This window comes from Anas platyrhynchos, chromosome 4 (assembly GCF_047663525.1).
Source record: "Anas platyrhynchos isolate ZD024472 breed Pekin duck chromosome 4, IASCAAS_PekinDuck_T2T, whole genome shotgun sequence".
Taxonomy (NCBI): Eukaryota; Metazoa; Chordata; class Aves; order Anseriformes; family Anatidae; genus Anas; species Anas platyrhynchos.
In genome coordinates this window covers 6,470,475-6,483,514 of record NC_092590.1, presented here as the reverse complement: position 1 = coordinate 6,483,514, position 13,040 = coordinate 6,470,475, and the positions used below count along the sequence as shown (strand labels likewise).

Sequence of the window (13,040 nt, the reverse complement as noted above, 5' to 3'; positions counted from 1 at the left end):
GGTTCAACCAGCTAAGGCTTCCTTGCTGCCTGGGCTCGGCTTTGTGGCTTTCTAGTCTTTTTTCAGGTGTCAGCCAGATGCACCAATGGATTCAAAAGCATGAGAAGTCCCTGTCAAGGCTTTGCGTTGTTAGCTGCACTTGATGAAACCGGGGTCCCTGCTAACACAAGCTCATGGTAGCTTTGTGGAGGATCAGTCCTTCACTGCAGTCAGAAGCAGCAGAGGTTTCCAGCTCCTACTCTGCCCGCTGTCCCACTGAGCTTCCATTGGATTAGTGCCTGCTGGGGCTTTTGACGTGGAGCTTTACTGTGGCATCAGCCGTAGGCAGCAGTAATGCAGCATAGATGCCTCTTCCCCGTAAGTTCTCCATGGAAGTTCGGGTGTATTGCATCCTGGATTTTTTTTTCCAAAATTTTTTTTAGACTTAAAAATTCATTTCAGTCATAGGAAAAGAAATGCTGAGCAACAGCATAATAGGGTTTTTGGAGATTAATAATAGACTGGCCTGATGACTCTGACACTAATTATGATCCATCTATTTTGAGCACGAGAAATGCCATGTACTGTAAAAAGAAGCTCCAGGCTGACTCCTCAGGTTGCTACAATGCTACATGGCAAAAAAAAAACAGAGCACGCAGCATTTACCTACCTGGTGCTGTGGCTATTTAACAAGGAGTGGAAGCCAGCTGGTCACCTCAGTTTCAGCTGCAGCTTAATATTTTATTAGCCTGTGTTTCTTATGAGGTCACAAAATCACTCACTTGAAGGCAGCAGATTTGGGGTCTGCGTAAGGAACGTGGTGTCAGTTTAGATCCACTCGTGGAATTAACTCTCCTTGGTAATGCAGAGTAAGTGGCTTGAGCTTACGTTGCAAAATGCTTCTTGATGTAGGCTGAATCTGTTAGAGAGTATTCATTTTATCTTTGATACAGATGGATGTCGAGTGGAATTTCTCAGGTTTGCGTGTGTATACAAAGAATTAATTTATAAGTGGAAGTGTGTGTGTGGAGCAGCTCCCTGGTGCAGAATAGTGACTTTGCTAAACAATTCCTGAGAATACTTATTCTATAATAATAACTGCACTGAAACAGGCTTTTTAAAACAATGGCTCATCTCTAACATACATGCTATGCTAAAAAAGCTCAACCAACCTTATTCAAATGAGTAATGATTATTTCTCTTTCAAAAAAAAAAGTCTTTTGCTTTGGTAGTACATATTCTTTAGAGATCTAATGGGAAGCATGTGTACCAAAGAGATTGTACTTCATGAAGAAACTGCACTGAACCCTCTAGACTTCTCTCATGAGCTAGCTGTGACAGCGCGTGATGATGTGCTTATCTGGAAGGAAAAAAAAAGTTGGAACCAACCTTAAGCCATTATTTTCCAAAGACAATTTTATTTTCCTATTGTAGAAAGTTAAAAGGATTAGAGCAAAAAAGTAAAGTAGTAAAGTGTTGTGAAATCAATGACAATAAAAATTTTACCGTGTGGTTTCTTGAATCTTTGTCTTAAACTCGTAACTCTTCTTTAATAGCAACTCTAGTTGTCATTAAATAATACTGGCCTAACTGCAGTTACAAAGATAAATGTGTTTTCAGAAACTGTGATAGAGGAATGGAAAATTAAATCTTCTCCTCTGGAGATGACACAGATATATATTTTTGGTCTTTGTTTGTAGGCAGATAGGATTATGTATGGCAGCACACTTACCATGGTAACATAGATTGCGATAGCAGAGCCATTGGCTTTTTTTGTACTTAGCCCTGGTGCCAGCCAGGAATAACTATAAAAGGCGATGTTTCTATCGCATTTTTAATCACGTTAATTACTATGTTTTTCACTCAAAGCCCATTTAACATATAATTAAAATAATCATTTTTATGCAATTTAAGTGTCAAATTTAGAAGAACATAAATATGCATCTAGAAATCAGTGCGCGTTGGGAGAAATACTCCTGGCACTGTAACATAGCTGCAAACCACGGGGCTTCTGGTGTCAGTCCCGTACACCACATGCACATGGAAAACCTGTACAAACTCACCTGGGGATGCAATTTAGCCCTTGAGTGCAATTAAATGTCTGCTCTGAGGCTTATATTCTGCCAAAAGTAAATTCTTGTATCTAGATGCACACAGTTTATACTAAAATGTGCATTAGACTAAGGCTTCTTTACCTAGCTGTGAGGCTGTAAAAATGGGGAAACTTTACATTGGTGACTAAAGCAGTTGAAAAGAAGGGGTGAGGGAAGATCTCTTCCTCCTCCTGAGCCTAAGCAGAATATTTTGGAGTATGTCCGGATGGATAGACAGGCACAGCTGGGATGGCTGGGGCATTATTGCTGGTGTATGGGAGGTGCTGGGGCTGCAGGGAGGTGCAGCAGCAAGAGGCATCGTGTCAGCACTTTTGCACCAACCGAGCTGCTGCTTTCTGCTGAAGAAGCCCGTAGAAGAACTCTACAGATTTATTTGAGCGCAGAAGGGAAAGGCAAATGGGAGCTTTGCTTAAATCAAACCCTTTGGCCTCATGGGTTAATGTGAAGTGCTTCAGATATCTGCTCCTGTGCCAGCTGGAAACGTGCCCGAAGCACTTCTGGAGCTACCTGCAGCCTGTGTCATCCAGGCTTTTCTGAGCACTTGTCCAAGCATCCTGAAAGTCTGGTAATTGTGCCCTGCTTCAGGGCTTCTTATTTCAGGATTATGCCCCAAAATATGCCCAATGTCCCTGCAGAAGGGGATCATCTAAGACGTGCTCAGAGATGGTCTCGTGCACAAAGGAAACACTGACTGGAGTGAAACTCATCTCTCTGAATTATGAGTGCACTGGAAGATATTTTATGCCTTTCTGTAGATTTCTGTACACTTCTGGCTCAGAGGAGCCCATCACTTCCATAATGTCATCAGTGGTTCAGAACTGGAAACCTCTCAGTGAAACAAATGATCCCGGGTAACGCTTTAATTACAGTCCAGGAAGAATTTTAGGTTGGGGGTGGATAAAATTAATGGCAGGCAGTGACCTATAAGCCTGGCTTACTTGGTGTGTGTGGGCAGCACCTGAGCGACTGCCCCTCACAGTGCTGAAGTGATTGCAGTTACTGCTCGCTGCTCTGGGAAGCTCCCCTGGGCCCAAGCTGTTTGCAGCAGCCCGCGCTGAGCCACCTGCTGCCCCAGCTGTGATGCTAAATGCCTGCTGCAGAAAGGAAGCGAACCTCTGCCTGGAATCCAAATTTATCTTTGCGGCGGGTTAATTTTGCATCTCGTGATGCATTCGGTGTGAGGCTTCGTTTGCGGGCTTCAAATTGCAGAGGCACCAAATCGCTCAAGCAATTCTTGAGTCTGTTTCAGTGTTGGGGCAGGTGTGGTGTTCGGGAGGTCCTGAGACACCCACAGCAGCTTAAGGCACTTCAGGCTGCATTCTAGCGGGCGTGGGAAATGCTGCTCGTGGAGCTGACCCAGCGCTTTGGGGAAGTGCCTGTGCACAAAACCAGCCTTGGGCACAATGGAGCTAGCAGTGAGGACTACATCAGTACTATTCTCATTTAATACTCTGTGTTTCCCTGTAGTTAAACTCTGTTCTTTGTTGTTTTCTGTGTTATTCTCTAGATACTTTACTCAGGTAGTATACATGTATATCAAAAGAAAAAATAAATGCAATTTTCAACCCTCACTTTTAAACTTATTAAAACTATGCATGTATTGAGGAAAAAAAAATCAGCAGCCATAAACACAATGTTTCTGCATGAGCACCATAGAATGGAAGAATGATACCTCATATTCGTATCTTATCTTTACAACAATTAATGTTAGAAAATAACTTGATTAAACTGACTCAAATAGAAGTATGCACTGGCAGTGGATGTGTTAAGAAGTGACAAGTAACATCGACATTTGATCTTAAACAATGGTTGCAGTGCTCAAAAGGCTTGCAGGCTAACTTATTGCTTACTACTTCCCCGGTAACAACTAAAGGCGCAGTGCACAGTAGCCTCCACCATCAGCGTGTGCATTTTTGTTTCCCTTTGGCTGGGGAGTAAGGCTATAAATCCATCACAGGTGCACACACAGAGTTGCTCTTCAGCTGAGCTGAAGCAAGACGGGTGGGATTTGACCTGCTGCATGTCTTTGTGGGGGATGCGTGTGGAAACCCACCTCACCTGCAGTGTTCTGGGTGAGAGGGGGTCTTGAGCTGCGTGCAGCTACGATTAGGGACATTGAGAAGAAAAAACTGGGGGTTGGTTAATAACCATTATAACTACAAAGCAAAGAGTTTGTTTTTAGGGGCATGGACTGTTACAGAAAAAAGGCTGACTCTTGCAGGTTACGTTAGGGTAATTTTTTGCTTTGGTTGAGGCAAGTCGATTGTCTGAAACAGTGTCTGTGTGCTTCACCCACAACAGAGGATGCAACAAGTGTGGTTTTCTTAAAGGGCAGAGTGGCATCTCTGTCAATTTAAAAATAAGTTACCTTTTTTTTTTTTTCTTTTTTGAGGTGAAGTGATGGGGAGGGGAGTAGCTGTGTGTTTACCCAGACGCACAAAGTTTAGAAGAAAAGTCATAACACAGCTAGCCAAATATTTGAAGGGTGCACCCAATTTGGATGTCCTGCATATAAATGTGCTCGTGTTTCACGGGCTGTTCTGTGCTCTCCTCGTGTTTTTTTTTTGTTGTGATTTTTGAAATCAGTGGTGTGTTTTATATATACACGCAATTTTATGAGTATTTGAATTCATTGCTGTTGGAGCCCAGATCCTGACTTGTTGTCTCACTCTGCGGAAACCTGGCAGGTAGACTTCTGTTGCCTCACACCGAGGGAACGATGGCTGTATGTTATGGAGGGAATGCAGCTTTCTCTTCCAAACATCTGTGTCTTGGCTGTGCCGTTTCCCAAGCATGCCATTTTACATCCTTCTCGCCTCTAGAAGTTGCCCTGGTGTATTACCATTGGCATGCACAGCCTTACTGGAAGCGTGATTGGCTTTCACGTGCCACTTCTGAGATGTAAGGTTAAAAAAAAAAAATCAAAAAAAGCCCACATGTTTTCTGTCTTGATATTGTCTGTATTAATGCCTAAATCACCGAGGGTTCAGCAGAGGTTTTAAACCAGTAATTCGCTTGTAGTAAAACTAAGGGAAAACTAAATAGGCGGTTTCCAAGCATTCAGTAGCACCATTTTCATATGGGTCACGCTGCTGGGGCATTGTTTATTTCAATGCTGTTGTGTATTTGCTACATACAACTGTGCTATTTACGATTTTGCTTGAGAATTAGAGAAACTGAATGTTTAGCTAGCTACTCTTAACAAACAAACAAACAATAATGGACAGTGATTGACAGCTTGGGTGCTAAGTCTGGGGCAGCAATTTGAAGGACTGTTCTCCATCACAGAGGCAGAAACAAACAAGATGCTTGGCTGAGGGAGCCTTAAAAACAAAAGCTGCAATGTCAGCTATTCAGCTCCGTGTTTTGAGTGGCTGTGGCTGCCGATTTGTTCCATTTACCCCACGCATTAGGGTAGTGTCAGTGGTTGCTTATGTGAACGTGTCCAGAGGACAAACTTTATTTAACTGCAGATGCTTCCAGTAATCGGCTGGTTTTCTTGGAAGTGCCTGTCTGGCTGCTTTGATAGGCTGGCTCTTAAACTGTTTATTGGATAAATCAAACCAGTTTTAGGAAAATGCCTGTGTAGGCCATACCTCTCCCCTCTCGGTCCGAATAAGAGCAGAGAATCTTATCAAAGCACATTCATCCTGAAATATGCAATATTGGGAAAGAGTAAATAGCAAGTTTCTGAGAGGGAATTAGCAGCAACTAGAGAGGTTTTCAGCAAAAGAGGTGGGAGAGGCTGGAGCCTAATCTGTAACTCTTGAACATAATCTATTGGGAATCTGCTTGGGAACAGGGGTCTCCAGATACACTTGCTGTGGGAAACTGTCTTCTTGGAATTGGCTCTGTGTTAGACACAACAATTCAATTCAGACTTTTTTTTTTCTTGCTGTTGCTTGTGTTTTGTTTGTTTTGTTTTTCTGTGTATGTATTGTCTTAAGACTTGAGATGAACTCATGTTGTAGCCTGAATATAATTCATGCAGCTTTTAGAGCAATTCTGGTGGCTGCACAACCATGTATTTCTTCCTCTTGGTTCCTTATAATGGCTTAGTGGTTCAGATCGTGAAGTACTTGCTGTTGTGGCACAGCCTTGTGAGTCATGGCAGGTCAAGATGCTGATGTGTTCAGACAGCCCTGATTGTCAAAATGATGTGTTCCTTCCAACTAATATTAAGACAAACTTGAATTTTGTGAGCACCGTCATAGGAAGCCCAAACTGTGAGGCTTGGGATTTAGAGGAAATCAGCATGCCTACATGCTGCAGCAACTCCTGCTTGTGAAGTCAGACCTCTTGCCAAGCTGGTGTCAGGGCCAGGTGGGTGACTGTTTTGAACCCAGGAGAGTCATGCCTATGAAAACATTCAAAAATTTTCTTTTCTTTTGTTTTTGGCATTGCCATGGGGATCTGAGACTTCACAATGTAGAAAGCACCTGGTTTTCATTGACTTCCAAAATGATACTTCTGGTGGGACTGGCTGTTAGTCTGCTCACTGACATGAGATAGAAATCTAGGACTTGGAGTGCATTCTGAACCATTTTTGTGGTATTTAACTTACAAAATCCTTTTGTAAAATAAAAAGCCACTGGTAAACTTACTTATAAAATAACTATTTTTTCCAGCTTTTCTGCACAATCATGTGCATTAAGAGGTTACTTGAAAACATTAATGAAAGCTGTGCTACTTAGGAGACAACTAAAAAAAAAAGTGCATTTAACTTGGAGCACTATCAATAACCATGAGAAGATAACTTTGGGACAGGGATGTTGGGAAGACCCCTTCTATTTGAATTAAAAGAAAGAACAGAGAGAGCGGGGAGAACAAAACCTTTTGGGAGTGGGGACAAAGGAGAGGGAAGATGATAAAAGACATCAAGGAAACTGGAGATGACAGCAAAACACTTTCAGTTGTGTCCAAAAGTCTTACAAATTGCCAACCCAAAACATTTCTTAGTGGATTTTAAACACTTATTTTATAAAACATACATGAAAATATAACTATGTGGAAGTAGTGCTTTCTTAATGAACAAGATCTTACTGAGCAAGATCTTTGCAGCACATCTGATTTTCAGGGTGGGTTTGTTTTTTGGTATTAAATGGTACAGTAACTAAGCATACGAGTGTTATTTCCCTTCAGCTGTTATTCTGGAGTAGATCTGGCTTTCTTGTTCATCCTTTGAAATCTGCACTCCCATACACACTGGAACATGAACCTTGGAGATTCTGGAAAAAAAGCATAAGTATAGATTTGTTGGGACCTTTGATTTTTAAGCTTGTCTTACTGTACCTGCAAATTACAAATAGGATGGTTCAGGAGAAAGCCAGAATTACAACTACGTGGAAGGTGTGAATTTGTAGCCCTTATTTCCTTAGTATAAGTAGCACGCGTGTTCAGTGTTTGCTGGTGCTTAATGCAGATCTCCTGGCTTGGAATGCAAAAGTAAACTCAGCTGTGTGAAAGGTTTGCCAATACGGAAAGCATTTCCCCAGAGATACGCCAAGCTGGTTCCATTTGACTGCTTGTTCATCCTCCCGGGCTCCTGCACTGCCCCACAATCGTCCTTGAACCCATCTGTGGCCGCAGCCGCACCGCTTCACTTTGGAGCATTTGGGAGTCAGCAGTGACGTTCGTTCTCATCGGTGTGCTAGGGTGCGCCTTGAAGAGCCACTTGAGGGAGTTTGTTCCTATGGAGCCCCGCACACATTCTCATTCTTTGTTTCAGTTCCTCAAACAATTACAGCCCAACAGCGTGTAGGGGAAAATCCGAGATTTATTGTGGAGCCTGAGTTCCTATTTTCACAGAACAGGAGCTTTCTTTTAATGGTATTCAGCAAGATCCCTTTCTCACCAGCACTGTGCCAGAAGATGGCATTGCTGCGCACAGAGCACTCATCTCCATTGCAACAAGTCATTAAGAGGAGTGGAAAAACTGCAGCTTGGAAGTCCATTAGGCTGACAGGAAACAAATTTGCCTTCATATCACACATCAAGGACAGTTCCGTTAGGATATATAATGTGCCGAGGAGTTGTTTTTTGTTGTTTAACAAGAAGCTTGTGTTTAAAAGTACAGATTAGTCTGTGGGCTGAGTGGGTGTACCTCAATACTGAGAACTCTTTCAAATGGAAATAGAAGACACTCATTAAAACCTCCTCCTGCCCACAACACCTCCTGCCAGCATCTTACTCCTTGGCTGCAGAATCTGCTTGTTTTCCTCAAAACACTGTCTCCTAACCATCCATTAGGCGCAATGGAAAAAGTGTTTAATGAATCCTTTTGCTAAGGTATAGCCACAATAGCAAGTAGCTCTGGGCACACTCAAGGGCTTCATCAGTGAGTTGAATCCCAAAAGACAGCAAGTGGTCCTCTGAGGTAGGTGAAAGTTTAGGGAAAAGCTGTACCAAACTCAAAGAAATGTTTTGTGTTCTTTTTTCCCATCTTTGTACTTGACAGAAAATTGTTATTCCAGAGGGAGCACTGTAGCTCTGACTTCCTGAATCCATAGGATGAATTGTTGTGATCACAGTTGGATTGTAGCTGTTCTTGGAAAAAGACAACATCTCAGCTCTGCTATCTTGAAGTGGGTGCAGTCCACAGCGAGCTCTGTTTGTTATGACTACGCTGTGGTCATGGCTGGGCGTGCTGGTGGAAGCTACCTGCTGTGTTTCCAGCTCCTTCAGGACCTCAAGGATTTGTCTGCAAACTGCTTGTTGCTATCGTGAGCTCTGGAAAATCATTAGGTTGGCTCGTGCTGGTGGCTGAACTATATGAACCGCCTCCTTCAATTATATGCCAGACACTAAGCAGAGATGCTCAGAAATTCAATTAGAAGGACATAATGCTGGAAATTAACAAATACCAGAGAACTTCCTCTTGCCTTCACTGTAAATGAAGTTAAATTCCTTTACCAGTAAGGCTTTGAGGGGGAGAAGAGGGAAGACAAATAACAGTGAACAAAAATAGAGTATAGTACAATTTTTACCAGTTACCCCCTCAGCCAGAAAAATGAGTGCCTTGCATCCTCCACTTGTTAACTTGGCCACGTTTTGTTCCTTGATCTTCCTCCCTGCAGAAGGCTGGAAGAGGAAGCCAAGGACTGAAGAGCTGTTCTTTTCCTCTGCTTTTCCCATTATGTGATGGGAGTTGCTCTGTGGGATCTGGCTTGGAGTTAGTGATGGGCAGGTGTGGCAGTAGGAAATGTGATTTTTTTTCAACGGGCTAGGATCCAAATGTGTGGGTAGATCTTACCTTGATCTTTCCACAGGTAGAGACTCCTCTGGGAACAAGAAGGATCTGCTTTTCATTTAAAACTTCCCATTGCTGTCTTTAACAGCAGCTCTTGTTGCTGTTGCCTTGGTGAAGTAACTGTCATAAAAATGGAACTTAAAAAAAAAAAAAAAAAAAAAAAAGAAAGAAAGAAAACAAAACCCAACAAAACAATAAACTTGCCTTTCAAATACCCAAGGCTCTGATCTACAGTAATTCACAGCTGTTATGTAGGCATAGGCTAATGTGCATTTGGCAAGTGTTTTTTATGGTCTCTGTGGCTGGCTCTGCCAGGAAGGTGGAAATTGTCCTTCATCTGGTGGTTTGCAAGGTGGTGCGTGAGGGGCTCTTCTCAGTACTAGCCTTTGGTAGCTTCTTTCTGAAGGGGCTAGTGGTGGACAGGAATCCTTCACTTCACCAGTTTGTTACCAGGCAGGAGAAAACTCTCACTTCTGTGGGGAAATCCTTGAAGGAATTTCCTTGAATCCAGCAGGATAAATCTGCAACTTGCTGTTGGCAGGTTCCTTTGGCCACTTCTCATTCATGCTGTTGAGTTGTAAGAGAGGTTGCAAGTCCATGGTGGAAAAGCCATTCTAAAGTCTGTGGATACTCACATCCCTCGTAAAACTCTCTTTTGGGTAGTAAACTGCTATTTTATCTTTTATTAACTTGCAATGGGGCTGAGCTGCAGATTACCGGCTCAGAAGCACCGTGCCTGCTTGAGCCCGGCGGCCTGATGGGTTCTGCCGGTGGTGTGGGAGCAGGCAGAGGGGATCCACGTTGCTCAAGTGTCATTGAGCAGAGCGTGGAGGAGCCACTGTGCCCAGTGGAGTGGCCCCCTTCCTTCCTGCCAGACAGAGGGGCTCGGGCTGCTTTGGCCCCCAGTGCAGTCCACTAGAAACCATTAAAACATTGCTGCGCTCCCCATCCTTCCCGGAGCCCCCGTGAGGGTATCTGTATTTACTCATATGGCCGTGCTGGGCCTGCTCCAGCTTCTTTTACACTTGGGATTTGTTCCCGTTGAGCTCCGGAAGGAGTCGGATGTGAGAAGGGCGCAGCATTATGCTGGGCTCCTCCTGCACTCAGAGCTAAAAGCATTATTGATTTCACTTGCTATGAATGAAACAATTTAGATTTATCTGGAAAAACGAAGGAAGGAGGAATGGGGGGGGGAAGACAAAACAAATGAATGTTTCATGCCGTGCCTTTCAATGCAGCAATTTCCTCGTTTGCTTGGTTCCTGGCTTCCCCCGATGGCACTCGGTGTGTGCTGTGCCACAGGGCCTCGCACAGGGCACCACCGAGCCCTTTGGTCTCGGGTGGGGATGTGCAGCTTGGGGGCACATGCAGGAAGAGATCTATATTGATACAAAAAAAGCATGGTTTCGGCCAGGCTTTACCCTACTTACAGATTTCATGGGAGGAGCACTTAGCACTGTTAGAGCTTTCTCAGAATCGCTTCCAGATAGCACAGACTAGATATCGGAAACCAGAGCTGATGTATACAGCATCCCAGGGCAATTTCTTGCTATTTTGGCATTTCTTGTGACTTCCCGTTCTCTTTAACCCTTTCCCTAGTGCGGTTTCAGTGGCACATCAAAGCCTACTTTATGATGCAGGGGCCGATATTTTCTTCCAAAAACTATCAGGCTGTACATGTTTTGGGCTTCCACCAGAGCCTTGTGCCTGTTCAGCAGCGTCCCTTTGGGACTAGGACAGGGCGCCAGGTGCTCAGCACGGACATTTTTACCTCAGCCCTCTCGGGCAGCCCTCAGCGCTGTGAGCGCAGGGAGGGGCAGCCAGGCTGCGCTCACCTCCTCTGAAGGGCAGGTGTACGAGCAGCCGCTAATTAACGCTGTATCCTGCCCCCCGTGGGGGAACAAGCCCCGGTGCCGCTGCCCTGGAGCACCCCTTTGCTCTCAGCAGCCACCATTCCCCCTCACAGCCTCCCGCCGGCTCTGAGGAGGGGGCGCGGCCATTTGGGGCGCGGCTCTTGGGGGCGCGGCCATTTTGGGGCTGCTCCGCCCGGGGCGGCCCTAGCGGGTCCCCCCCTTCTCCTTGCGGCAGCCCCAGCCCCGAGCCGAGCCCAGCCGAGCCGCCGGAGCCCCGTGAGTCCCCGCTGCCGATTCCAGGCTGATCATTTCAGGCTGCCTCCGCTTTCCTTCCCTGCCGCCGCCCGCCGATGTGAGGGCTCCGTGAGGGGTGACGGGGGTCGGGGGGTGGCGGCTCGGCACGGCTCGGGGGGTGTGAGGGGGAAGCGTCCGCGGTGTAACACCCATGGATTCCCCTCGGTTATGCCTAAATAGCTAGCTGATGCATTGCTCCTTTTCTTATTTTTTTTATTTTTTTTCCCTTTGTGGCACCGGGTTGAGGAGGGGAAGGCGCCCCGGGGGCGTGCTGGCAGCGCACGGAGCCTGTGGCGGGGCCGTGCCGCCGCAGTGCCGGGCTCCGCTCCTCGCCCCTCGGTTCCTGCAGAAAATGGGCTGGGGCAGCTCGGTGTGAGGGGGTACCGCAAGCAGGGGAGCCTGAGCTGGGTGCTGAAAATGCATTCGTAATTCCTTCCTGCCCTCCTGGCGCAGAAACCTCCATCCCAGCTCCTGCGGGAGGGTTGGGTGGTGTGGATCAGCAGATAAAACACGAAAGCCTTCAACAAGCCGTCTCGCTAATCTGTAACCTCTGCAACTTTGTTCTCGCCTGGTGCATCGTTATCCCCAGGTAGGTGCCTTGTCGGAAGGCAGCGCCACGCAAGGCTTGGCAGCTGGGCGCGGAGGCTGGAGCCCGCTCAGGGCAGCACTGCTCTGACAGGGACAGGGGCAGGATCAATCCCCGCTGCCCGCCTGTCTCACCAGGGCCTGGATGCCTGCTGGGCGTCTCGATGCCAGCTCCTCAGCTGGTTTCTAAGCACTGAAAAGAAACACTTGCATCCACTCTTCTCTTACAGCCCTCGTAGTAAAAGCAGTGCGGTTTTATTATAAATCTTGCTTTTGGTTTTTGTCAGATTACCTCATTAGTGTGCAGCAGTCCGTGGGCCCTAGCTAGCTGTGGGTAATTCTGCGGCTTGTATACAATCCTTGACTTGTCTCTTCTGTCTGCACATTAGGCTACGGTGCTACGGCCAATAAATTATTGCCTCCAATGCTGCTTGGGTGTTCTGACTGTAATTAGACCTCTCCAAGGCCTGCTACATTTGTAACCCTAAAGAAACAAGAAAAGCCTCTTATTGTTACTATTGAATAGCTTTCTCTCTTGGAGTGATTTAGTCCTGTACCTATGTGGCTGTGTAGACTCTGTAATGAGCTTAAGCACTGGAAAGAGCAGGACAATCCGGGATCTTTGTCGCGCTCTCCAGCAGCTTGAGTCAAGGGAGGCTTCACCGTGACCTGTGGCCATGGCTGCGAGACTGGAGTCACATTAATCCACCTCAGAAGTGGTGGGAGTAGACCCAGCTTCTGATGTTTGAATGACTTCTTGTGAAGGTTTTGAATGTCCATCACGACAAGTCTATGACTGGAAGTGAGAAAGCTGACTCCTTGACCACGGTGCCCTAGAAGAATAAATACCAAGTAAAGCTTTCTGCAGTCTGTCCGTGGGTAGCTCTAGTCTCGTGCTGCAAACTGTTCTGTAAGCTCAGTATTTGGGTACCTTTACTTGGTATCACTTATCCAAAAAGCATAAGC

At 45.7% G+C, this 13,040-nt stretch overlaps 1 protein-coding gene across 2 annotated transcripts in view; it reads left to right on the top strand.

Annotated features, from left to right (window-relative positions):
- The window catches only part of ANK2 (ankyrin 2), a 332,755-nt gene that overhangs the window by 14,073 nt on the left and 305,642 nt on the right, over positions 1-13,040 (top strand). The window contains exon 1 of one of the 2 annotated variants that reach the window (XM_072036851.1): positions 11,401-11,547. The exons of the other annotated variant lie outside the window; for it this stretch is intronic. The gene's annotated coding sequence lies outside the window, so the exon portion shown is untranslated. Of the gene's footprint in view, positions 1-11,400; positions 11,548-13,040 lie in introns of those variants that run through there. 2 annotated transcript variants of the gene reach the window in all.